This window comes from Vidua chalybeata, chromosome 5, assembly GCF_026979565.1.
Source record: "Vidua chalybeata isolate OUT-0048 chromosome 5, bVidCha1 merged haplotype, whole genome shotgun sequence".
NCBI lineage: Eukaryota > Metazoa > Chordata > Aves > Passeriformes > Viduidae > Vidua > Vidua chalybeata.
In genome coordinates, this window is record NC_071534.1 from 35,509,388 (window position 1) to 35,535,238 (window position 25,851).

The 25,851-nt window shown below is 39.5% G+C and overlaps 1 protein-coding gene and 1 long non-coding RNA gene across 2 annotated transcripts in view; one reads left to right on the forward strand and one right to left on the reverse strand.

Moving 5' to 3' along the window:
* The first annotated feature begins 4,170 nt into the window (after positions 1 to 4,170).
* Positions 4,171 to 25,851, forward strand: part of OSBPL8 (oxysterol binding protein like 8) — an 84,722-nt gene continuing 63,041 nt past the window's right edge. The window contains exon 1 of the mRNA XM_053944287.1: positions 4,171 to 4,259. The gene's annotated coding sequence lies outside the window, so the exon portion shown is untranslated. The remainder of the gene's footprint in view (positions 4,260 to 25,851) is intronic.
* On the reverse strand, positions 13,389 to 22,660 carry LOC128788934 (uncharacterized). Its single transcript, XR_008431269.1, has 6 exons — positions 22,582 to 22,660; positions 19,143 to 19,378; positions 17,799 to 17,893; positions 15,775 to 15,852; positions 14,080 to 14,138; positions 13,389 to 13,639 (listed from the first exon to the last, which is right to left on the reverse strand). It is a non-coding gene; the product is annotated as an uncharacterized LOC128788934 (long non-coding RNA).

Sequence of the window (25,851 nt, forward strand, 5' to 3'; positions counted from 1 at the left end):
TCTGTAGATGTAGCAAGAAACTACTATCCACTTCAGAAAAACCAAAAAATGAAGTGAATGTGTGTAGAAGTTTCCCTTGCCATGACTGCAGAATTCTCACTTTACTTCAGACTCTGCTGTTGCTTTTAGTCTTTGTTTTCCTTTACCAGCAAAGTCTCATGTGGTGTCTATTAACACTAGATAATAAGACACCACCCAGCAGGATTACAATGAATATCCTCTATCGACTCTGCAAGCAGGTTATCTAAGAATAATGCAAATTTTCTTATCTTCTTTTTGAACAGAGCTTCTTTGTGTTCCCATAGCCCTAATCATGTGCATATCATAATCAAAGATATGCACAACCACAAAACAAAACACTCTGCCTTTTTGTTGTTCACCTTCAAGTCTGAAATATTTTATCTTGTTTTCTGAGAACAGATGCACTTGGGAACGAACCTTGAGGTGGCGGCACTGCCAGAAGCTCCCACACTCCATGTGGAAGTTGTTCCTCCTGTGGCTCAGGTTCATGTCTAGCACACAGCTCTTCTGTCACCATTTCACCCCTCCTTTCGCAAGAGTTGAGTCAGAAAGGAGCAGTTGTGGGTAGCTGAAGTGAAAAGCTTGCTTCAATATATTATTACAAATTTTATCCTTTAAGGAAAAAAGGGACCAGATGAATTCTTTGTGGTCCTGAGTGCCTTAATGGCTCTAATCAGCCTCATCTGCAGCTTCTACTTATACCCATAGGCCCAAGAGCTCTATTTAAGCACAGCCCTGGGCCCTTGCTCCTTACTTGAGCTGTGTTTGAAGAGTATTAAATCTGTGAGATAGGAAGCCTTGAGCCAAACTTCAGCCTCTGGCCTGGCTTGATGTCAGCCTGGTCTCATTGCCTTGGTGGTTGCTGGACTTCATCCTAAACACAACAAAGGGGTTTTGCTCCTGACTTTACCTTGCATTTCTCTCTTCATTGTGATGTTGCCTTATGATCTGGACTTTTGGCTGACTGTGACTGTCTCTGGGTCTGTCTGGCTCAGCTGAATGTGAGAGTGGGTTCTGGATGGTGAGGTACCTGCCCTGACAGGTATGTTACCAATTTTGGCTCCCCACTCACTTTTCCTTTAAGGAACAGTCCTGTCCTTAAGAGACCATTCCCTGACAATCTCAAACACCAGATCCTCATATAAGTTACTTAAATCCCTGCTATTTTAAATGGGCTGGAAATATGCCCTAATATGCCTGCATCAAAGATGGAAAGCAGCTTCTCCCCTTTCATGAAGCAGTTTTCACATTCTTTTTCTGACCCTTGTATTAGCAAGATTGGTAGTTCGGGTGTTTCTAAAGGAAAAAAATAGATAATTCTTTCATTCTGCTAGCTGTGGGCTTCCTGTTTGTTTATTCCTGGTCACAGATGTATACAGTGCAGGCAAGTGCTTTCCCTAGTCCAGAGCATCCAGCTCTGGGATCTGCGGCATAAGAAGGATCTAGACCTGCTGAAAAAAGTCCAGAGGAAGGCCATGAAGAGGATCAGAGGTGTGGAGCACATCTTCTGTGAGGCTGTGAGAGCTGAGGCTGTTCAGCATGGAGAAGGCTCAGGAGACCTTACGGCACCTTCCAGTACCTAAAGGAGAGCAACAAGAAAGCAGGGAAAAGAATATTTACAAGTATGTGTAGTGATAGGATAAAGGAGAATAGATTTTAACTGAATGAGGGCAGAATCAGACTAGATATAAAGAAGAAATCCCTTATAATGAAGGGCAGTAAAGGATTGGAACAGGTTGTCCAGAGAGGTGGCTGATGTCTCATTCCTGTAAGCATTCAAGACCATGTTGGATGGGGCTGAGAACAACCTGATCTAGGTGGAAGTATCCCAGCACTTCGCAGGGAGTTTGGACTAGATGACATTTAAAGATCCCTTCCAACCCAAACAATCTATAATTCTCTGTATTTGTGGTGGTAGTTAAGTATTTTTTCCACCTGACAAAAACTCCCGCTACTCATCAGTTCTCTGTGCCCTCAGATCTGAAGCTGTGATACTTGAAGGGCATTTCACCCCCATTTTACCTGTAAGAGATCTTTTAATGAAAAATATCTGAGGCATAATTCAGCATTGTGGAACCCATGAAAGCATCAGCATGCCTATGATTCAGTGTAAGCCCTGTGAGGAGAGGCCTGAGTTCTCCATAAACTCTTGCTACTCTGGTGCACTGCCAGCCTCCCGCTTTTGTCTCAGACAAGAATACAAGAACTCTATAAAGCTAGGAAAGCACTCAGAGGAATAAGTAACAAGGGTTTACCAGTGCCCTCCAGAAGAAGCAAAAAGCATAGTGTAGATTCACCTGGCATACTCACTCAGCTGCACACAACAGCCTGATAACACATACTTTGTATATCTGAAACTGTGACCCTTCCATGGGTGTTTAGCCTGACTTGAAGAACTCCATGTTTTTTGTGGAGCTCTTGAAGTGCTAAAGTATGAAATATGGTGTCCTTGAAAATAGCTTTTAAAGCATTGCTCTGTCACAAGGCAAGACATAGATGAGTCATGAATTGCACACATGCACAGGACTGCCACCCAAAGCTAGGTTCGGTCTGTTCTGTAGACTGCAACCACCCTTCTGAATTAAAGCTCCACAGTAAGAAAAGCTGTGTGAGTGGCTCTTGTCAGAGTGAACTATTTCATTCCAGAGCCCTCCTTTAGGAAGAAGTATTGTTTAATTATAAAAAACTTTGTACAAAGAAACTTCAATTTTGTTTTCATCATTAGATATGTTCTCTGTATAATTCAATATTTTATACCTCATTGCTGAGAAGATAAAGCAATCTTCCACAGCCAGGAATATATATACATCTTTTTACAGAAGCATTGAAAAGTACTGAGGAAAGAATAGTCAGCCTTTTAATTAACTCTGATTCCAAGGAACAGAATGAAAAGATTGTGAGTGGAACATTAGCCCAAGATAATGGACTCCTAGTCACACTGCTGCATAATTGAGATACAGCTGATGATTTTATGAAAATTGGATGGAGCAAAAGACTTATTTCTGGAGTTGGAAACATTAATCCTGTGTCAACTTTTCTGCGTCACTCATTGAGAGTCAGTGCTGAAGGTGCGAGATGTCTTCTGAAAGCATTGACAGTACTTTCCCTTGAAGAGGGAAGATGCTCTGCATTTAGCAACTGTTTTCAGCACTGTCAACTGGCAGGCGCTAACAACGTGAGGTACGTGCTGATGTTACTTAAAATACAGTAATATATATAAGTTGCTCATGGTGGTTCTTATTACCGAGGACGTGTTTAAAAGTCTCCTCTAGGAGAAGAGGAGGTTCAGGGGTAATATTACTGCTGTCTCCAACTCCCTGAAAGGAGTATGTAGCTGGGTGAGGGTCAGTCGCTCCTCCCTCCCTGAAGGCAGCCAGCAACAAGACAAAAAGCCTTAAGCTGCAGCAGGAAAGGTTTAAGTTGGACATTAGGAAGGATTTCTTCATAGAAAGGGTGATTAGACATGGGAGTGGGCTGGCCAGGGAGGTGGTGGAGCCACCGTCCGCTCGTGGAGGTGTTTTGAGAAAAGACTAGATGTGGCACTCAGTGCCATGGTCTAATTGACACGGTGGTGTTGGGTCATAGGTTGGATTCGATGATCTCAGAGGTATTTTCCAACCTAATTGATTCTGTGATTCTGAGAAGTCACATTTTGAGGTGCCAAAAAAAAAAAAAAAAAAGGAAAAGAAAAGCAATGCGGGGTTCCTGTTGTGATGCTAATGTGAGACCACGTCTTGCAGTTTTTTGGGCATGCTTCAGACCGCATTTTATTTCCACTGTTACTACTTTTCCGCTGCCTAAGTTATCCTGTAGCACCAGGCTGGGTGATGTTACAGCGCCGGCGTGCCACCCGAGCCCGTGCTTCTCCCGCATTCTGCGCGGCTCGCGGCTCCCAGCGGCAGGGCCAGCGCCGCTCGGCAGAGATGGGATTGCCTTCGGCAGCTCCCGAGCCCCATCCCCGACGCCCCTGCGGCTCCCGCACCGCCCGCCCGTCCGCCCACGCGCAACTCCGCGGGGCGGGGCCGCCGCCCGCGCCTGCGCGCGCGCCTCCCGCCGCGGCGGATGAGCGGATCAGGCGGCGACCGGGCGGGGCCGCGGCGGCAGCAGCGGGAGCGCAGCAGCGGGAGCGCGGCCCGTGCCTGCAGGGGACGGCAGGGGAGGGGTCCCGGCCGCCGCCCCCTCCCCTGCATCGGTCGGGCGCCCCTCCGCGCCTCCCGCCGGACCTCCTGCGGGCAGAGGTGAGGGCAGCGGCGGCTGCTCCGGGGCAGCGCCGCATCGACCGCGGCTGCGGACGGGAGGCGTGTGCCGCGGTGCCGCTCGGGTCTCTGCCGGGGTCATGCAGCCGTGCGTGCCGCCTCCCCCCGGCTGCCGGGCGGGAGGGAGTTGCTGGGAGCCCCCGGGGGTCTCCGGTAGCGCCGGGCCCGGTGAGTGTTGCTGGGCGCCGGCCGGGCTAGGACCCGCGGGCGCGGCTGAGCGGCTGCTCGATGCGGTGTCGGGCCGCCAGCACGGCCCCGCAGCCACGGGCCGGCTGTTGCCAATGTCGTGCGCGCACCTCGGGCTCGCCCGTCCGCAAGCCGCCGTTGAAACCGGTCGCATTAAATGCAGTTAAAATGTAGCTCCTGTGACTGCCGGTAACCCCCTTCACTTCGCACTGGGAAAATAAGCCTGCGTTGTAGCCATGCCCTGGGGAGCGAAACCTAGTTACTGTCCGCAGTCCCGTGGCGCTGCCAGCCGCGCTTCTGCATCTCTATTAGCAGGCCATGCAAATGGCTCGCTTCCTAAAGAGCCTGGGCTCCAAGGGCGTTTTGCTCAAAGAACGAGGAGATCGTTCAGATGAGGTTCACGCGGTTGCTTGAAATAGTGGTGTTCACAAATTGTGCGTTGTAGCAGTGCGCTGTAGAATTCTTCTCCTGAGAGGAGGCAAGCCATCAATTCAGTGTGTCACTGAAGATGCTTCTAACGTGTTATGTCTTGCCACTGTCGAGAACAGAGTTCTTGGGATTGAAAGATCAGGATACCTTTTAAAAAGAGTTGATTTTCATCTGGCAGCTTTCATAACTTCAATAATTTCAACTTAATCATAGGAAATACAAATCTGTTTGATCTGTTACGTGTTAATGCAATTGGGACCCTGCTAATGCGTGTTAATTATCAACCTCAGTTTTGAAGTTTGGAAAAGACAGGAGTTACTACCAAGTTGTTAGTCTACAGTGAGCATAACGGGCAGTAACAGAACTGTGTAAAGAGCAGTGCTTCCCACTTGTCTTTGTCAGGTCTGTTGAGTGAGAGTTTAGAGTTGATGCAGTTCTGGTTTTCAATGACGTGGAAAACATGAGAAGAACATAGCTTTGTTGGCTATCAAGTAACTGTAGAATGGACTGGTGAAATTTTCTGTGTGCTGTTTTGTTTTTGAATTCCCTGCAAACTTCTGAGATCATTTATTGTTTTAGGTTAGTACTAGTTTTTAGTCAAAACTCCTGAGCTTTGAAGTAATTTGCTTTGTGATTATACAACTTTCCAAAACCTGGCCCTAGAGCCCTCCTTTCCAGATGCTGATTTGATGTGTCTACTTCAGAATTGAAACTAGTTGAAGAAAAAAGAGATGTGTGATTGTGGTCACTTGTGGATCCTTTGGCTCCTCTTTATTTTAATGGTTTTTTATTGTAGAGTTGTGAAGATCTTAGAATCATTTAGTTTGGAAAAGACTCTAAAAATCATGTTGTAAGTAAACCTAATATTTTGAGGTTGATGTAGCTTAGGCCTAGCAATACATAATCCTTTTTCTACTTTAATCATGGGTCAGGGAAAGAACTCCTTTTAAACACGCTACTTTGTCAAATTAGTTTAAAAATTACTTTTTAATAAAGGTCTATCCAGCTCATATCTCTGCTGCATGTGTAAACCCCCAGAGTACCTCAAACTCTGTTCTATAAATGCTTGTTGATGTTTGTTAACTTTTACAATAGAAGAAGGAATTTTCTGATGTTGCAGGAAACAGTGTTGGACTCGTACACTTTTTATGCGGAACTGAACTGGGACAGAAAGTCAGACTTCAGTGGTCCTGTTCTTTTAACAATACTTGCTGCATTATCTCAGGTTTTGCTCCAAAGAGAAATAAGATGCAGAAATGAAAGGAAAATAATTTTGGGAGAAGGGAAATTTATTGAAGATGGCTCATTTTTAGATTGCCTTTTCTTAAATTCTGTTGAAGTGATTGAGAAGGATCTGAGGCTATGCAGCATGTACCCATTTTCTTTCCTCTGGTCTGCTGTTACACTTTCAAATAAATGGTTATGCAACTACCTAGTAAAGAAAGTATGCATACTTTGTATTCTGTGAAGTTGTGTTCCAGCCTCCTCTCTGTCCAGTAAATCTTTGCATAGAACACTCAGCCAATTTTTAATGAACTGTATTGAGTCAGTTATTAGGCTTTCATCTCTTCACTGATTACTGCTTTACCACCTGCTTCCCCACTGCATTTCCCACTAATTCCATTTCCTGAAGCATGCAAGAGAGTTTTCTAAGGGCCTTTTCTCCTTTCTCCCTTCCTGTGCTCTGTAATTCCTCTTGCTTTAGGCTGTCTGTCAGATAACTTATCTCTTAGTCTCCTGCTTCAGAACAGAAAATAAATTTGTTGGAGAATTTACATAATGTCATATACTTAAAACTTCTTAATGGGCTGAGCAGTATGGTTTGTTTTAGTTGTTAGTTTCTTTTTCATGAACATGCATCAAATTCTACATTACTCAAATTTATGATTAAACACAGAAGAACAATTTTTATTCAACAAAACAGAGAATTGTGAGGGAAACAAAAAAAAAGACCTTCAGTGAAGAAATAGTGATAGCTGTAGAAAACAGCATAGTCTTACTCCCAACAAGTGTGGGTTTTTCTCCAGTCTATGCAATGTAATTAAAGTAGTATAAACACAGACATTGCTGATCCTATTCTCTGAACTGTAAAGTGAACATCTTAGGTAAATTGTGTTTTATAATAGACTGCGTTGTTAATGAAGATCTTACTTCTATGGCAGAAGTATGGTTGGGAAGCAGAGGAGCAGTAGCAGAAAGCTTTTTGAGGGAGGTGTTTCTATAGTCACTGTTTTCACAGGAAGGGTGAAGCAGTGTAGTTCGTTGCCTAGGCTGTTTTGGTGAATTGGTGTGGAAGTTAAAAATACTGCTTCAAAGTGTGAACTGATGTTCTTTAGATGATTTCCTGAATGAACTGCATTTACTGTTTAGTTTCCTTTTTCCCCCTCCTCAGTATTATGTTGGGATCATAATGATGTTGAATTAGTTAATATTTTCTGGTTTGTTAGACAGCAGTTACAATCATCTTCTATTAGAACAGGTGGTTGATGGTAATATAGTTCAGAAGTAAATCTTGTTTAAGACAGAAAAAATGACGGGTACAGTGTTGGTCATTTGTTTTGTTTAAAAAACCCAGCCCAACAAAAAAGCCCGACAGTGACCAAAAAATGTTTTTCCCAACACCTTTGATTCAATGTAGAGGACTGTCTCTGAATTTTGCTTGAGTGATTCCTTTGCTGTTCCCTTGTCTTTCAGGTAAAGTTGATATCGTCTGTGTTTAGCTTCAGCTGGTAAATAGTTCCCTTCCTTTTATCTGCTGCCTACACCTCTCCCACTAATACAGAGTGGAGAATCATGCTCTGAGTTTAAAGCTGGAGCAATGTGAAGGGCTTTGTAAGGCTCTTGCTTCTCTTGAGAATGTGTGAACAAATATTGAGACAAGTGTGACTTGCACAAGTTTTCTAGGTGCTAGAAGGTCTAGTAACCAAAAACTAGAAAAAAGGAGTTCATCGTATTGAACTTATGAAGAAAAAGTATTTAATGGTATTGATAACTAGTAGAGGAGATCTATTGTTGCTGCCTTGTGGACTAACTTGGATCCTGGACTTAAAGAATCTGCATTGTTTGGGTATGTTTTTATAAATTAGCTTATGATGAAGGAGATAGTTTCTCTGCCTAAGAAACTCCCATCAATTTAGATGCAGTAGAAGCAGCTCTGTTTAGCTTTGTCTTAAAACATATGCTTGTCCAGCTTGTGGGAACAGCAAATTGCATGCTTTTCTGGTGATTTGTCTCATTTTGGTAATTTCAGACCATGATGTTGTGAGGGCTGGCATTGGCTTTTAAAAGGAAGGCCTATAGAGAGTGTTGAACTCTATAAATGCAGTAAGTGAAGTTTGGGAAACAGTACTCATAATAGGCCACTGATTAGTAGCAGATATGTTAAAAGTGTTTTCTTCAGAGTAACTGGTTCTGGATTGTTGAAATCAACAATCAACTGGACAGTTGAAATCTGGAGCAGTATTTTGCTGTATTTGTTATAAAACAGTGTTTAATCCCATCTGTACTCTACAAGGAGGAAATCTGTTGCAGATGTGACATGTATAGTAGCATAAGAAGCTTCTTGAGAACAGCTAAAACGGACAGATGGTAGGAGGCATTTGGGAAGTAAGAAACAGCTTGGACTTCTGGTGTTAGGAGAGGAATAAATAAACCTCATTTTCTTCACACTCTTAATTGTGGATGTGAGGTTTTATCTCAGCTTGTTCCCTCAGCACAGGGTACAGCGCTTATTATTCATCCACTAAAAATGCTACATCTGTCTGTCTCTCAAGAAGTTCTTAAGGTTACAGTGACTTTGACACCATATGGGAATGCGTGTATCTGATCTTACTTTTTCTCTTTTTTTTCATTTAACCATTCATTCATCCATTTGAAAGAGTTCTCATTGCATCTAAGCTTGAGCTAGTTCATATGCTATCTGTAGCTGTTTGCCAGTGCTTTTAATCCTGTCAGCCAGTGCTTGTGTTGCAGTACTGCAGAAGCTGTTAATATGACTATTCAGTTGAGATAAGGAAAACCAGCATGTTTCCTTCCAGAGTTATCTTTTTCTTGCCTGCAAACGGAAGCCATAGTATTTTGAAGGTTTTTTCAAAAAACTGGTGAGTTTCTTTTGAATAGGCTTGGACTTGGAAGTGCAGGTATAATACTGGTCATTTAAACATGTGAAAAAAAAATATTTTATTGAGTGTTCTTGCTTAACTTAGGGAAACGTGTATTTTAGGGAGACTTTTTTGGTTGACAGTGTTAGCTATTTAAGAAATTACACGTGAGAAAGTAAGTGGGGATTTTTAGAATTCACATGCTTAAAGCTGATAGTCTTTAAGCAGGTGGTCTAATAAACAGAGTTGGGTCCTTGACTGTGGCTTGGGTATTATTTATCTATTCCTAAGCATTCCCAAGGCTTAATAAATTAAAGGGTATTTTTCACCTTTCATTCTACCTCAGAGTAATTAATAATACCCATGAGTGGTTTACATGACTCTTCAAGTAGCAGAAGCATGATTCCAAACCTGGCTTTGTCTCATGTACAGTAGGTCTTTTTCTAACTACCTAAGAGGGCCACGTCTCAGTGATTGGCATATTTTTCCTCAAAAATATTCTTTAGATGTTTTATTTGTTACAGATGATTTGTAGAATTAAGACAATTTATTACTCACAACTGGATGGTGATACTTAAAATGACAACCATATTGTTGATAGAAGATTTATGAAAGTAAGTTATAGATTTAGTTGGTGTCAAGTTTGTGAATTGTAAAAGATTCCTGCCTTTATTCTGAAGGTGAAATGTGATGTATTAAGATTCATGAAACACTTGGCCAGGTACACAGCAAGTTCATTTGCTTGAAATTTCACGTGGATTTTTTTCTAATTACTTTTAAGACATGTAGTAAAAAGCATCCTTTATGGGCAAAGTGAATATTTTTTTTTAGGTAAAAGATGGGTGGTATTTTCTTCAATATTGCATTGACCTAATTTTTTAGTTGATATATTCATATTTTATGATCTTGGAATCTTTGCAGGTTTTAAAAATTATTGTGTTAATGCTGTAAATATGTGAATAGATACTTAAACGTCACTGAATTGAGAAACTTGAAACAGTAGTTTTCCCTGGTCTGGTTGTAGTGTAGTAGAGAAGATCACTTGTTATGGGGATACATGGTGACAGATATAAACTCTTTTCAGTACTAAGTAGCATATTTATTCTTGGATATTTAGTTCTGATGTAAATAGCTGCTTATGAGTCACTGTTTTTTCTTTAAAGCAGGCTGTACCATGGTTTGTTTCTGCAGGACATGAAAATAGTGCAGAGTGTATGACCTGAGTTAGGGAAGAATACTGTTCACAGCCACATGAAGCTTTCAGAATAAAATCCGAAGTTTGCCACTCCCTGTGCAAGCTATTCCTTCCAGTCTCATCTCAGAAGTGGCTGCCCAAGAGATCTGCAATGTGTGTGGGGACGAGTGGTGGAGAGGAGCAGGGTAGGAAGTTTGTTCTTTGTGTGGTGGGATGCTGGTGCTGCCAGAAGAGGAGGCAGTTTATTTGCAGTGGAGGTTGTGGCACAACTTGTGAACCTTCCTGCTGCGTTAGTCAAATATTGTTCTTTAGCATGGAAGAGATAGAATATTGTTTAGGCATTAAAGCAGTGGGTCTGCATAAACTGCAGTTCGTTGTTTGTCAACTCTGGGACTCACATACAGCAGCACCATACTGTACCAGGAGAGTAGGTTTCCTATTGTTCCTCACTGGAGAACTAGTCTAAAAGAAGGACTGAAACATGCTAGAGTTTCAGTTTGAAACTAAATACACAACAAATACGAAAACAAATATTTAACATGGCTGTAGAAGGTCACCAGTCTCTTTCCTTGCATGACTTTACCTTTGTCTCATAAGAGCTCTGTTAGAAGGCTTTAGATGTAATCAGAGCTCTTGTGATATTTCTTTCAGTAGTTTTTCCAGTGGAAGGCAATCACAAGAACAAGTTTGTGTCTCTGAACGGAACTGAGCCAGTTTAGATCTCCATTTAGAGTAGTGCAATTAATTACATAATGCAAGGAAAATGTTTTGGTCTAAACAGAGATACTATAGCAATGCATATAACAATCTATGTTACTTGGTCCTGACTTTTAAGAGTAAACCACTTAGCTTTTTCTTCTCCCTCATCCCTACCCTCACATGTAGGGGGGTTCAATATGGAATTTTCCACTTCATATGGAAATGAGGCAGCTCATCTTCTTGATGGAGGCATTTATTTGTTTGTAGGCAGTTTACTATTGGTGCATCGCCTGCTTTGTAGACAGGCACAGATAATCTTTGTTCTTCCTGTCTATAGCATGTCAGTCATGCGACTCCTTGCCACCTACACCATGGCTGCTGAACATGAAACTGCATTTGTGTGCTGTACTGAACACTGGCTCCGTAGAGTTACAACTGGGAGCTAAATTAGATGTAAGTTGTAGAAGTGGTGCTGGGTGGAGATGCTGCAAACCCCCAGAACTGCTTTGTTTCAGGCCTTGGTCATTTTCAGGTGAAGATTACTTGTGAAGTCAACCAAGTGCTCTTTTTCCTCAAATAGGTGGATGTATAATTTAATTTTTTTTGGTAGAAGTTGAATACTCTAATATGACTAATGCTAGTGCTGTCATTTTTCCACGTCTTGGAAGCTGCTGTACTGTACTTTTTGAGGGACTATTGGACTCAAGATTACTGGATTTTTTTATAAAGAAGACAGAGTAACTTTAAAAAAAGAATATATATTTTAAGTACTTGAATCATTATGATTTTATTAATACATAGTCAATGCATAAATATGGAATAAAGTAGCCAAAGGTATCAGGTTGGTACCTAAGGGAAGTGTTAAATGTGTTCTAGTATACCAGTTCTAGAAATAGAGGAGTGGATCTGAGTTGAAACATTAACAAGATGAGAATGACGAGACTTGGAATTGGCACTTATATTGCCACTAAGGACCATTCTAAGGAGCTATTGCTCCTTTTAGGAAGGAGTGTTTGAGTAATTATGAATGTGTTGAATCCAAGCCTAGAGGAAACAAGATTTGTCTAGATACAGAGTTAAATAAAAAAAATCTTAAAAAATATTTGTTGAAGATGTCAAATAACAGCTAGTGTGATTGGGAGGAAAAACTGCAAAGGAAAAGTTCTGTAGACTTGGGCCACAAATTGGTATCAGCTCAGTATCAATTCATTGTTTCTAATAGCTTGTTCTCCTTCTGAACAATATTGGCACAGGGAGATGTTGTACACCAGCTAAACATGGTTAATAGTCTGCACTGTAAACCTGGGCCAAATGGAGGGAAAATTTGGTTTCGACTCATCTCAGTGGATTTGTTATGTGTAGTATACAGCCACCATACATTTATTCTGGGTATGGTATGCCAGACAATGTAATTTTGCAAAACGTGTTAAATATTGCTAGCATGACTGTACAGTTGAGTAACTGACTATGCTGCAACAGAAGATAATGCAAACATACTCTCTTCTCTTAATGCTCCATATTTTTGATGCCCTCTTTCTACTTTGGGAGACAAAAAGAGAGGTCTCTGCAACAGAAGTCATTTAGGTCTCATATTGGACAGCCAAAGGACAAGGTCTACAAAGAGAAATTTCCATATCAATATTAGATTTTAGACTTGCATATTTTCCAGCTCTTTAGGTGGCTGATCATGATTGATTCTCTGAATAAGAAATCTGCTGCTCTCCTCTTATAATTTCTTATGGGGGAACCTTACAATGCTGTACTGACTTCTGATTTTTGTCCCTGATACTTTTCCAATTCAGGCAAAGTCACTGAAGTTATGGTAATATGCAGTAGAGGGAAAGGAGGAGGATTGAGGAATACCGTGAAATTGTTACCTGAAGTAGCAGATAGGATTAATTTACTGTGACTGAACATCTGGCCATGCTTTGGTAGCTGATGTCTAACATACTTAAAGTGGATGTTATGTGCACAGTGCTAATGTATCTTTTGTGAGTGAAGATCACTTGCAACACTTTCCTAACCTAATAGCAGCTGCACTGCCAATGTTGAGGTGGCCTTTTTACTTCTCTTCCATTTTTGTCTAAGTAGGATGGTGAGGGCCTTCTTCAGTTAGCTTTATTGAGGAAAAGACATCTGGGATTGCTGCTTTTTCATGTGAGATATAGCCTGTCTACTCATCTGCAGTTCCAGCTCCATTATCTGTTCCAATTTCACTGGGTACTTACCATCTGTCTTCTGCCTTGATCTCCTACAAAAATCACCATTAAAGTGCTGAAGGGAATTTTCTGTCTGATTTCTTGTAGCTCTAGGCACCGTCTGACTAACTGTGGCTTTACCTGTTTTTCAGGAGATCATAGTTTTAGAAGAGGGCATGACAATACCCTTATATTCTCTCCAGATAGATCAGACACTGTGGAGGACTACTAGCTGCAGGAGGGTTTATTTTTTTCTTAAGTGATATGCTTGCCCGTGTTACATAGACAGTGGTGTGTGCTGTCTGGGTGTGATACAGGGCCTATGTAGAATCTTGCTTTGCTGCAATGACTTGCTGAACCTGTAGAATATAATTTGCACGTGTGCATCTATATATTTGCATAGGTGAGAGTGTCCTAGCAATATATTAGAAAGAGATAACCTCGTGTAAACTGTGAGCTGACAATTCTTAGTGCAGGGCTCCCAGCTAGGTCTTCAGCCTAGCCCAACAGTCAGGGTAGCTGTGACCTGCAGTCCTTCATTTTCTTTGCAGACTCCTTTAGAAAAAAAAAATGGTTTTGGTATAGGTAAGTAAAACAAGTTTGCTTATCTGTATGGTGGAAATTGCAGACTTTGAAGGTATCTCTACTTCAATTAGTGCTTAAAAAAATCTAAATTGAATCTGCATAATACATGAAAAGTTACAATTCTAACACTAAGGGTCTGGCTGGGCTGTCTGTTATGATCTCTTGGAGGCTGGAAGATTTATGTTACATATTTCCTCTGCTGAAATCACAATTCTGTAATTTCTCATCAGTAATTAAAATGTACTCTTTGATTGTGCAGGGAAGCCAATAAGCTGACATTTGGATCTTGTTTTGTACACAGAATTAAGGACCCCACAGTAAGCTACCTATAAAGATTTACTGCTTGCTGTTTTAAAAAACAGTACCTTGACTCTAGCTTGCAAACAGGATTGTAGTTAACTGTTACAAACCTGTGCTGCCTTGAAAATGGTCAGGATAAACCTTAATGCAAACAGCTACATTAAAGTGCCTGGGAAAGAAAGTCATCAGAGGAAAGCATGGATTTGAGGCCCATGATACTGGCAAGCAGAAAGCATTTCCCCTACAGAAATGACAATTCCATCTATTTAAATAGTGCACAAAATTACTGAGCATAAGCAGAATCTTTAAGATACAATTCTGAAATCATCAACAAGAATAAATATTCTTCCTTCATAAGAACATTTCTCCTTTGATTAAAAAAAAAAGTCTGCTAAGGCAAAGGAGCACTGAGCAGAAAGCTTATAGGTTCTAATCAAGGTAGAATGCAGTGAGCAATGAGCTGCTCTATAAAGTGAAGGAGAAACTACCAAAAAATAAACCTGAGTATACAGATGGATCTGTACCATGTCAGTTACTTTAATTAAATATTAACTATACCCACTTACTGTCAGTGCTTCAAACACTGCTCACTATTCATCTCTATGCACTAACAAGGATATTTTTCTTTGGAGCGTCATAATCAGTGTTTTTCAGTGTCATCTGCTCTGCTTGTCTGTCAGCTTGGAGCAGGGAAACATACTTTCTTCTTAAGTAAACTAAGAACTAGTGTAAGGAAATGAAGCCTGTGGTCTGAGAGGTCGTGGTTTTTGGTGGTTTTGCTTTGCTTTCTTTTTAAATTTGTAGGAGATCTCTGCTCTGGTCACTGTCAGATCATGTTACAAGTTGTGCTACTTTGGTGTTCAGAGACCTTGTTGAATTAAAACAAGCTTTTGGACTTTCCCCCTGTTTTTGGCTTATAAACAGCCATATGTATAGATTTATATATAAATATCTGTCTTCAGTACACTTAAAAAGTTTCCTTGTATATCTTATTGTTGATTTCTACCTTCTTCCTAAACAGAGCTTGATTTATGTCAAAAAGAACATTAAATATCTGGTAGTTGGTGGTGATTTTTCAAGCGTAACAAATCGATGATTGCATGTTATACCATTTATTGAGTACAAATATTTATTTTGTGTTACTAATTGACCAGAAAAGAACTTCAGTACACATTTTAGCTATTTATTTTATCAATTATTTAATTGTATTTCATCCTTCTTTATGAAATAATGAAAACTGGGGTTTTTTGCTTAAGTCACTTTATCCTGTGATTGATAGATTGTTTTTGTAAATATAACCTACTTATGAACAGGACTTGTGTTATCTCTTAATGTAAACATACTGAAATAACCTCCATCTTGTTAATTGCCATATTAGCAGCATAGATGAAATTGAGGCACGAACAGAATAAGGCAAAAGTCAACATTGAGCTGTACTGTTTCAGTTGCTGTATTCTGTCAATGCTTCAAAGTATCACCTGTAGTCTTTCATTCAAAAAGAGAAGAAATTTTTTATCCTTACATCCTATATACATTAAATATATGCCAGTAGGAATCTCTGACAAATATATTGCAGATGTAGCTTTGCCTGTCTTCCTGCATTTTCATTCTTTGTTTCCTTACATGGGTTTATTTCTGAACTCTGTTCCTTAATTATTCTGAATAATAATTTGTGGACTACTGTGGCAAGCACATTTCTCTCTCAGGATTCTTCATAGAGGTACACAGAGAGAAAGAAAGAGAAAACAAGTTCTATTTCTGCTCCCTGTTTTTCTCATGTGGAATGTGCTTGGAGAATTGTTTACCTGCGATGATTGCTTGATTGGATTCTGGTGAGAGTTGTTTGAGTCTGGTGGCCAATCGGATCCACCTGTGTCTGGACTCTGGAGAACAGGGTCAGGAGTTAGTAGTAGTTAGATATTGTAGTTAGGGAAAGTAGCATGTAGTTTTTAGTATCCTCCTTTATATAGTATATTAATGTATTTTAACATAGTTATAATAAAGAAATCATTCAGCCTTCTGAACTGGAGTCAGACATCATTGGGTTCGCCTGCATTTTACAGCAGACTACTCCTTCCTCTTATTACAGGTACAGGAATTCATTATGCATCTGAAATATTTACAAGCGTGACATTTCTCATGCTGAGAAGTTAAAAATTATATCTTCCTGTCTTCTTCGTCAGAACTTGTAACAGTATATTATGCATCAGGCTGATGAAGATCCAGCAGAAAAATTAGATGGCTTAGTCTGCTTTTGGAAGAAGAAACCAGTAATTTTTCTGTAACAACATGGACACTTGGTGTTGCTGTATAGCAGCAGGAGGCTCAGGCTGCTCAAAGTAGTTCTCTTTTGGTTTTTGGGTTTAATTTTAAACTTCAGAAAGCTAAGGCTTGTTGCATTTTAAGAAAACAGTGTTAAGTGTAACTTCACTGTGTATTGTTCTTAAGAACTAAAGACAATGAGTTTTAATTTGTTTTTCCTTTTACTTCTGTATGTGGAATATTGTCTGGCAGTCGACCTTCTGTTAATTTAATATGTAGAAAAGCATTTGTGCTGGCAGTCCAGGAAGAGGAAAGGGAAATTAGAGTGAGAGAGACCTGGTGTTGATTTCAATGTATAGTGTTCAAAAGTGATGGCTGAAACATGTCTGCTTTATTGCATATAAATTTGAACTGTGATTCATTGTAGGCATTTTGTAGACATTTCTGTGTGTTTAAAAAAAGGAATTAGTTTCCAATGTTAGCTAACAATTTCATTTAAACAATTTGGTGGTTTTTTTGATGGTGTGGTTTGGTTGGGGTTTTTTGACTGCTAGTTTCTTGTAAGTGATTAAAACATAAACTGCTTGCTTAGCAGATATTTCTATCTTACAAATGCAGATTTTAAGAAGCTTGGGTTATCTTTCCTGCCAAGTGAGTAGCATCTGTTGGGATTCATTTGGCTTTAAGATGTTGGGGGAAGTGTTGTGGAAGCAAGCTCTTGGCTCATAAAATAATTTTCTGAATATAGTTTAGTGCCTTCATAGAGATGGTGTTTGATTTTGCACCTCTGCCTGTAAGCTTCTGGATGGAGGGAAGGAAGAAAGGGATGTGGGGGATTTTTGGTGTTTTTTCATTTGTTGTTGTTTTTGTCAGGGAGTAGATGGTGTTTTAATGACTTGTAACTTGCTATAGCTGACCACCTGCAATCTGCACAGTGTGTTCTGCAGCAGGGCAGCCCAGACAGGGGAAATTGTGGAGGAACGAAAAGTAATTGCTGAACAAGTTTCATGTGAGGTCTTAGTATCTGTCCTCTTCTTGTGACACAATGCTGCTGTTGCCATCGGTACTGAACAAAAGCCCACTTGAGCTCTGGCAGCCTTAGTTGACATCCTGTGTCAACTGGGTCATGTTTGCTTGAAATTTGTTTTGTGATTTAAAAAAAATACATTTATCTCCATATTTGTCTTGTTATAGTCCTCTTTTAGGTGATGGCCCTGTGTCATTAACTGTTTTGGTTATAATTGTCTGACTCTTCTCAACATCTTTTCTCCATCCCAGCTTTATTCTATGTCCATAAAAGTTTTATCTTTAGCCTCACACACCTTTCTTCATTCACTTAAACATATAGCAGCATATTTATTTTTTCTTCTTTGCTGCTGTTCTGCCTGTCTTAGCAATTCAGAAACCTAGGAGCATTCTTCTGTATTCTTCTGCTTTGCTTTACTTTCTCTGGAGAAAAATACAGGTGTTCACTGATGGAAGCTTGCATGATGCATGAATAGTTTGCAATTGTAAAATTTTAAATGTCTCTACTTCAATCCCATGCATGACAGACTTTGCTGCTTACCTTGCAAAGATCATGCTATTGTAACAGTGAAGCTGCAGTTCAGGTGCCTATGCCAGTGTCTCCTCCCTCCTCAAACAAATTACTGCAAGCATAAGCTATAAAGCAAAATTAGTAACACTCTACTCCTCTCAGTACTGAATCCAGGGAGGTTGTTTTCAGCATAAGTTTATTTGCTCTGACCAGTGCTTGTAGGAGCCCTACTGCTGATACTCCGGTGGAATGCATTGGTATCAGTCTGCTCTCCATTACAGCCTTGGACTTTGTTTCCTGAGTTAATGAGGATGACATATTATTGTATCTTGGCTTCTGCTCCGCCTTCATCACTGTTTCTGGTGTCTCATGCACTTTCTAGTTCCCAGCAAATGTTTTGCTGAGTAGGAAAGACAGTAATTTTGATCTTCAGCAGGCTGTCCTTCCTTATAAGGAATAGAAATGGTAGACTCCTATGGATTCTGATTTGTGAGCAATACAAAGACAAGCTGGCATGCTTGGTGTCCTGGGAGCTAGTATTATATACTTTGCTTGAGATGCATAATGAGGCTGACAGCTAGGAGATGGATTTTATCTGGGGGAGCATTGAAATTCCTGTTGAGGTGGTTCCTAAAGCTACTGACTTGCTAGTGATGTAGTCATTTTTCTACCCATAATGAAATGGGTAGAAACCATGATGGTGGTATGGGATTTGCACAGTTTGCCCTTCAGTCTGCTTCTGGCATGTGTAGCAGAAGACATAAGAGTTGTAGCAATGGGATATAGCATACTTTGCTTTTTTCAGCTCCTGCTAAAGTTTTAGGAAGAGAGGGAATTGGATGTCAAAGCAATATATATACTTGGATTCATGTTACTTATGTTTTCCAGGAGTGAGTGGTAGTTCATTCCTGTGAAGCTCGTGCTGTGCATGCCATGATGTGAACAGTCAGCTTCCAGAAAAAAGTGACTGCTTTTGGAGGGTTCTGCGTGGAAAGTGTGTTGCTGACAGACTAGACCTATATTTTAGCATGAAATTGAGATATTTTCTGTGCAGGCAATTACTTTCTGAAAGTGCCTCAGTTTCAAGTAAAGTGAAAGTCCAGGTGATCCAGATGTACACCTAGACTAGAAAATCACTTTCTAGTCAGAAATACCAGGTTACTGTGGAAAACTTGATTTTTCTTTTGGTAATCTGAAACAAAATGTCTGAGTGTGCTGAAATCCCATACAAGGGAGCAGTTTGTGGATCTCTGTTTTAAGGATGCTCTCTCCTGCAGTAACTTAACATTTTTGTTTGACTGGTGTTATGGTGCATTTCTTTAGTCATCTGAGAAGGTTGCTCTTGAAATTAAAGCAGTTTGTATACTTTCTTACCGTGTGTGGTATGCTGTGGAAATGCCTGAGCTGAAAATTCTTGAAGCGCCCTTAGAGTGTATTCTCTGTATTGCAGTCCTTAGCCGCAGGTTAAGGCAGGGAGGTGAGCTCTGTGAAATACTGCCATCTACAGCACTGTCAAGGGTAACTGAACAGCGTCGAGAGAACTTCTTGGAAGTTATAAGGCATGAAATGTGACATGAAGATGTCTGACTTTCTGCCACTTCATAAAGGACCTGTTTTCAAAATGAAGAGCTAATTTAAGCTTGTTGAAATACTGGAAAAGATGCCTCTTATGCAGATATATTGTGTATATTTAAAAATATAACTCCAATAGTGAATGAAGTTATACTAAAATATAACACTGGAATATATCACTGGAAACAAAATTTTGATATTAAATCTGAATAGTAACTATAAAATGGTACTCATCAGCTCAGATTCACTAGAAAATCAGAAATCACTTTACCTGCTTTTACTTCTGTTGAAATAAAGTTATGAGAAGAAACGTGATCATCACAGAGTCACACACATCTAAATTTCATAGCAAGTAGGCTTTTTGTTTTTTTTTTTTTTTTGGTAAGAGGAGATAGCTATGATGTAGGAAAGAAAATAGAAAGAAAAATTAGAGTTCTAGTTCCTTCTGCCTGTCTGGTTGTTCTGCTAATTTCAAAATGGCAGGCATAGAAAAAGCAGGTTGAGTGACATAAATTATAGGTAGATTTCCTTGTCAGTAGTCAATCTAAAAGGCAGAATTAATGGGAGAGAGAGAAGCTAAGCTCTTTGAATGGGAACTGTACTGTACAATTAATATCTGTTGTTAAAGATAGCATGAAAAGGCAAAATCAAACTTCATAGCCCACCTAGATCATCTTTATCTTTTTTCTCTGTGGCTATTTTTTCTGTTAAAACTTAAATTTTGCCTTCATAAACCTTAAATGTTTCAGTATCTTCATGAAGAATTGAAGAATTTTTCAGTTCTTGTTAAAATGTGATTTATTTTTTTAATTTACTAAAACAGCCAACAGATCCTTGAAGGTGTCTAAGGAGACAATTGTGCGATGCTTTTTTTTTCTTTTTTTTTTTTGATTGAATGCTATTCTCCAGTCCCAAAGTAGACCAACTGCTTAGCAATTTAATTGTTTTTCACGGTGAATTCAGGTTTAATGATCAAGGCCAAGACAGGGTTAGAAGGTTAATTATACTTATCAACATTTGGGAACAGTCAATTCTCAATTGTATGTGAAGTGTTGGCATAGTGCTTTTCTCTTGGGGGGAATTGCTTATTACTTCATGCTGTAACTGGAATGTTTGTGTGCTTATCTTGGTTAGGTGGTTTTGATGGGCGTCTCAGTTAGTTTACAGTTTGGTGCTTATAAATGGCTTTGAAATGTCTAGCTGGCAATTCACTTTTAATCTGGATTTTATTAAGTTAATAGCACTCCTAGATTTACAAGCCCTAATTTCTTATTGCATGTCTGTTGCAGACAATTTGGACGTGAAAAAGCTAAAGTTGTGAATTTCACAGACTTCTTAGAAGCCATGGGAGTGTAAAACGTGCCACTGTATTAAGAACTACTGGCATATGGCATTTTTTCTCAGGCTGTGATCATCAAAAATACACCTCATCCTTCTCTGAATTCTGTTGAGGGTCACAAAATGAAGGAACGAAATCTTTTCTCATGGAAAGGATTATGTATGCCAAGCTGATTTTTAGATTAGAGGCTCTGCATGCTTGTTGCTGTTATTAAAATCAGTATTACTTGGGTTTTAGCTTTACAATTTCAGAAAAAAGAACCCCAAACAATTAAATTTTCACTCTGCTACATGTTCATTATAAGATTTCTTGGACAAATCATAGTTTGTAAAAGTTAGACTCTAGTTGTAACTACACTGTACCTGCTGAAGTTGACTGGTTTGTATCTGTGACAGCTGTTTTTGGATACTTAGTAATGGATTGAAAGTGCAGGACACAAGGCTCCTCCAGTCGCCCCTTTTAGCACTACGCATGGTTGGAATCGTGTGCTGGCAGTTATTCTTACAGCTGCTCCTGCAGGGAGTCTTAAGTGGGTACCTGCACTTTTCTTCCTTCTAACTTCTTAGTGCTGTGTATAAGTGAGCACCAGAGATGGAATGTGCCCCAGGAGCACACTCTTACACTATGGGTAGGTTGGGACATACATTTTTGTCCAGTTACAGCTTCTGAGCTATTGCTGCGTAGCTCCATTTACTTTGTGAAGCATGGAAATTAGTGTTTCATTCTTTTCTTACACATTAGACTTGGAAATGCACGTGTAAGCTGCCTTCAAGGGAATAAAACGTGTAACATTATACATAGAGGTGTAGTTAACTGCTTTGGCAGAGATACAGGGTATTGAATTGCTTTATGCTAATATTATCTCAGTAGTTAAGCTTGTGTTATCTTGGTATTGTGTGTGATTTTAAATATGAGAGTAAATTATAAAATGCTGTTAAGTGGTAACTCTTAGCAGTTTGGGGGACAATGGTGGAATATTGTAATGCTGTGAAAGGAAAGGATGTAGGTTCTTTACTTTAAAAAAAGAAATACATTCCCTCTTGGAACTATTCTTTCTCTTATTTATCATCAAAATAGCAATTGAATTTGTTTGAGCTTACAAGTATTGTATCCTTCCTTCCCAGCATTTGTGTCTGTCTTCTGCATTTCTGACTGTGTGGTGGCTCTTGCTCCTTAACTACCTCCTTTAACTAGCTGATTATTGAAGGGCTGGATAGAGGATGGTGGGGAGGCAGGATTCAAATTTCCTATCATACAGTCCTATGGGATTGCACAGCTGAGAGGATTGTATTCACTTTAAATCAGGTGCTCAAGCTATCTGATGGCTCCATTAAACCATTTTAGGGGAAAGAGAATTCCCAGTACTTGAGTAGACTGGGTTGAAAAGCAGGAGGAGGTTCTTTGTCCATTAAATATTTGTTTAGCTTTGAACAGAATAATGCTTTGTTTAGGATGTAATTTTTTTTCTCTCTTTGTTTTCTTCTCCAAAGCATTTCAAAGAACTTCCAAGGAAGTGTCAAGACTTTGTTTTCCTGTCCATGCTTACCACCACTCCCTGGTTGTCAAGGAACAGAACCCTTTATCCCAGCCATGACACATTCTCAATTGATTGAAGCAGAAAAAATAGAATCTTCTATATTGGGCCCTGAAGCAGAACATTAAAAGTACCCTCACAATACGTGGCTCTTGCTATAAAAAGTCTTGGTTCTCCTTGCAGTACTGGGAGCAAAAAGCATTCTGCTCATCAGAAATGGGATGGTTTTGTGAATATGTTTAATTTATGTTCTTGAGGGCTGGCTTTAATGTGTGAAAGGCTTGACTTCTATTTTTGCCTCTGTCAAAAATAATTTTTATATAAGTTGCTTGTTTGTTGCAAATAGTGTGAGCAGTGGCCTGACTTACATTAGGCAGTGATATTGACCTGAATTTCTGAGGGCTGTGAATCACAGGTAAGTTGTCACTTGATGATGCTTGTGATTTGTCCACAGCTGTTTGTTGTGGCAGGCCAGGTGCTTCTCATTGCCCAAAGAAATGTCATAGAGGAGCTTGTAATTTGTTAAATAGAAATGAGTAGGTAAACAAGAGGTTTATTGTTAGGTCACTTGCCAAGTCTGCAATGCAATAATGTTGTACAGTTCCTGTGGATCAGGCTATATTGTTTAAGTATTGTTGGTTCATCCTATTAGACTAAAAGCTATGCAAGATTGTTGCAGCAGTTCCAAATCAAAGTTGATCAGCAGTTACTCAGTAGCTTCAGAAGACAAGTTTGGCTTGGTGCTAAAAACACTAGTCCTTGTTAAGCCTGTATGAAGTCTATTTGTAATATTTTTCTCCTGTATTTAGAAAACCCCTACAGAATAACAATGAAAAACCTTCCAAAAAAACCTCCAACTTACCTCCCTAGGATCCTCCCTAAAACTTCACAAACCATAAACAAACACAAATAAAAAAACAACCCTGCCATAAAACGTACAAAAGATCCTGAATTGTGATCAGGTAGAGCAGCACTGACAGCTAAAAAGCAAAGTTGTGTTCATCAGCTCATTTTACTTTAGAATGAAAAAACCAAACTTGGCATAACCAATGGAAATCTAAATTAGACTTTCTAAAGCTTTTTAATAAACCATGATGTGTAAACCAGATACTACTGCTGCCTGTTTGAACCTGCTGCTGCTTTAAGTAAGGATTTCTAGGGTTTTTCCTATTGCAGTAGGCTACTCTGACCTTTTGTTCTTAAATTCTTGTACAGATATCCTGTATCTTAAACTTGTATAAACTACCTTCTAGCACTTGCCAAAAGACATTGAAATAAAGGCCATTTATTATGTCATCAACTCTGTTTTATTATGAAGACAGACACTGCTGCAAAAATAAGAAAATTAAATTGTATATAAGGTTCCTGTTTGAAATATCTGCATTTAAGCCTGCAGAAAGCCCATTTTTTAGAAACCTCCCAGACAGCATAACTATTGCAGCCAACACAGCTCAACTGGAACTTGTTTGTCTGGGTTAAGACTTCTTTCATATTTTATTCTTGGAACTTGAATTGATTTTTCTATTTTATTTATTTCAGTTTAGAGCAGAAATTAGGATTGTAGTTACTCTCTTAACTGAGTTCCTGTGAAGTGTATTCATGATGCTAATCTTAGAGGTAATCTCAGTTCTTACTTTGCTGAAACAGCCATTGGTGTACAGAAAAATGGTTGTGTACTGGTAGGTCTTTGGGCGATCTGACACTTAGCATGTCCTTTCAATAACTGAGAATTTAAAAGAGGCCATAAGGTCTCTTTCACCCTTGAAAATGGGTTGGGCATTCTTTTCAGTTCTCAGAGGTAGCAAAATGCATAGTGCGAAGGAAGGACTAAAAACCTAGTAGAATTGCCATTTGAAAATTGGTCTTTGCACTGGCTTACTTTTGGAGGTATATCATTAATTTAATGGAAAATCTTATGGATCCATTTAGGAAGTTGGCTGCAATAACACCAGTGATGTGGCAGTGAACTGTCTCTGTGTTGGTGCCTATTCATCCAAGCAAAATCACTGCAGCTTCTGAGAGACAGAAACTTTGTGGCAGTTTAAGCTGACATTTTTGCTTTATTTGCAGTAGGTAAAAAGCACTCACCTAGTCACATATAGCTTATTTAGCAGTTAATAATTCATTGATCTGTAATAGTATGATTACTTGAAATAGTTTATAAATACTCTCAGAATAGCTTACTGAAACTTTATTCCTTAGGAAGTAGATGGTATTCTTGACCTGCAGATGAGACTTACAATATTTCTGTATTGATGATCTAATTATAGCTAAAATGTTTAGAATACACCATTTGATGTACTAAAGTAGACTTTTAAGATCCTATTATTGAAGCTTTTTCTGCACAATGAATTAATTCTTATATTCTCAAAATGTTTTTCATAGTCTTGTGTTTTGTTTTGGAAAGTTCCATGCAGAGGAAATCCAGGTCTATTTGCTCTCTCAGGAGGGCAACTGATTCCATTTTGGCATTAGCATCAGAAGGATTTGTTCTGCCACCTATCCATCTTGTCTGTGGAAACCTCTCTGCTGGCTTATCTTACTTGTTCATTTCAGAAAAACCTGTAACAACAACATTGCTTTTCCTTTTGCCTTGGCATGATTCCCTTCATTTCCTGAAGTAGTTTCCAAGTGGTGCTGGGGGAGTCTGTAGCTGTAACACAGTGTGTGCTTACCCAGGCTGTTTTGGTTGGAGTGGAGGCGAGTGAAGAGGTGTCCCTCAGCTATTTATCACCCCTGCAGTGCCAGGCCTGCAGAAGTCCCATGACCTAGCTTAGTTTAAATGATTCACATTTTGTGAACGTCAGTTTAAAATAATCTGCAGTAGTGGGGATTCCTCTTGACAGAAGAGGGTTAGGGAGCACCTGCACAGACGGATCTGCAGGCAGTTCAGAAAAACCTCAGCCTCAGTGTGGTAAGAGGTGGTAAGGACCAGGTGTGGAGGACTGGTAATCTCCTAATCCCTTCCAGCTGTCTCCAGCAGAGTGTATCACACTGCCTCTTCATACAGCTGCTGAAATGGGAGATGAGAAAAAGAGTACCATGTGAGCAACTATTATTAGTAACTTTACAGATGTGGAAGAAAATCACAGGGTGGAGTTCTGAAAGGAATATGGTTTGCCATGTCTCTAACCAGTTAATTTTAGTCCATTTTTTTAATTCAAAATCAAGACTGGCATTGGCAAATTTAACCTTGTATGGTTGTTTATGATGCCCACATAGTTATTTTGCTGGTTACTACTGCAGCAAACTAACAAAAAAAGTATGTAAAAATACAATGCTAGATTTGGTGTTGTAAGGTTTGAATAATCTTCTTTGCCTACTTCACAATGAAACAAACAAAATCATCTGAATATTTTATGAAGCTTCATAGGTTCTCTTTTAAATGAACAAAATCAGTGGTTTATTGCATCTCTTATTTTTATGCTCCAAAGTTAGACTGAGCCCTAGGTAAAAATGGCTCATGGAGACAAAGTGTATAATGCTGCAGGTAACTAGACACTTTTAAGTGAAGAAATAGACATTTTTATCATTAAGACCAACAACTCGTTTGAGTCATGGGAACAGTCTTGCAGATTACTTATCATGAAGACCTGGATAAGTTTGAGACCTTTGAAGTGTATTTCAATGGCAAAGGG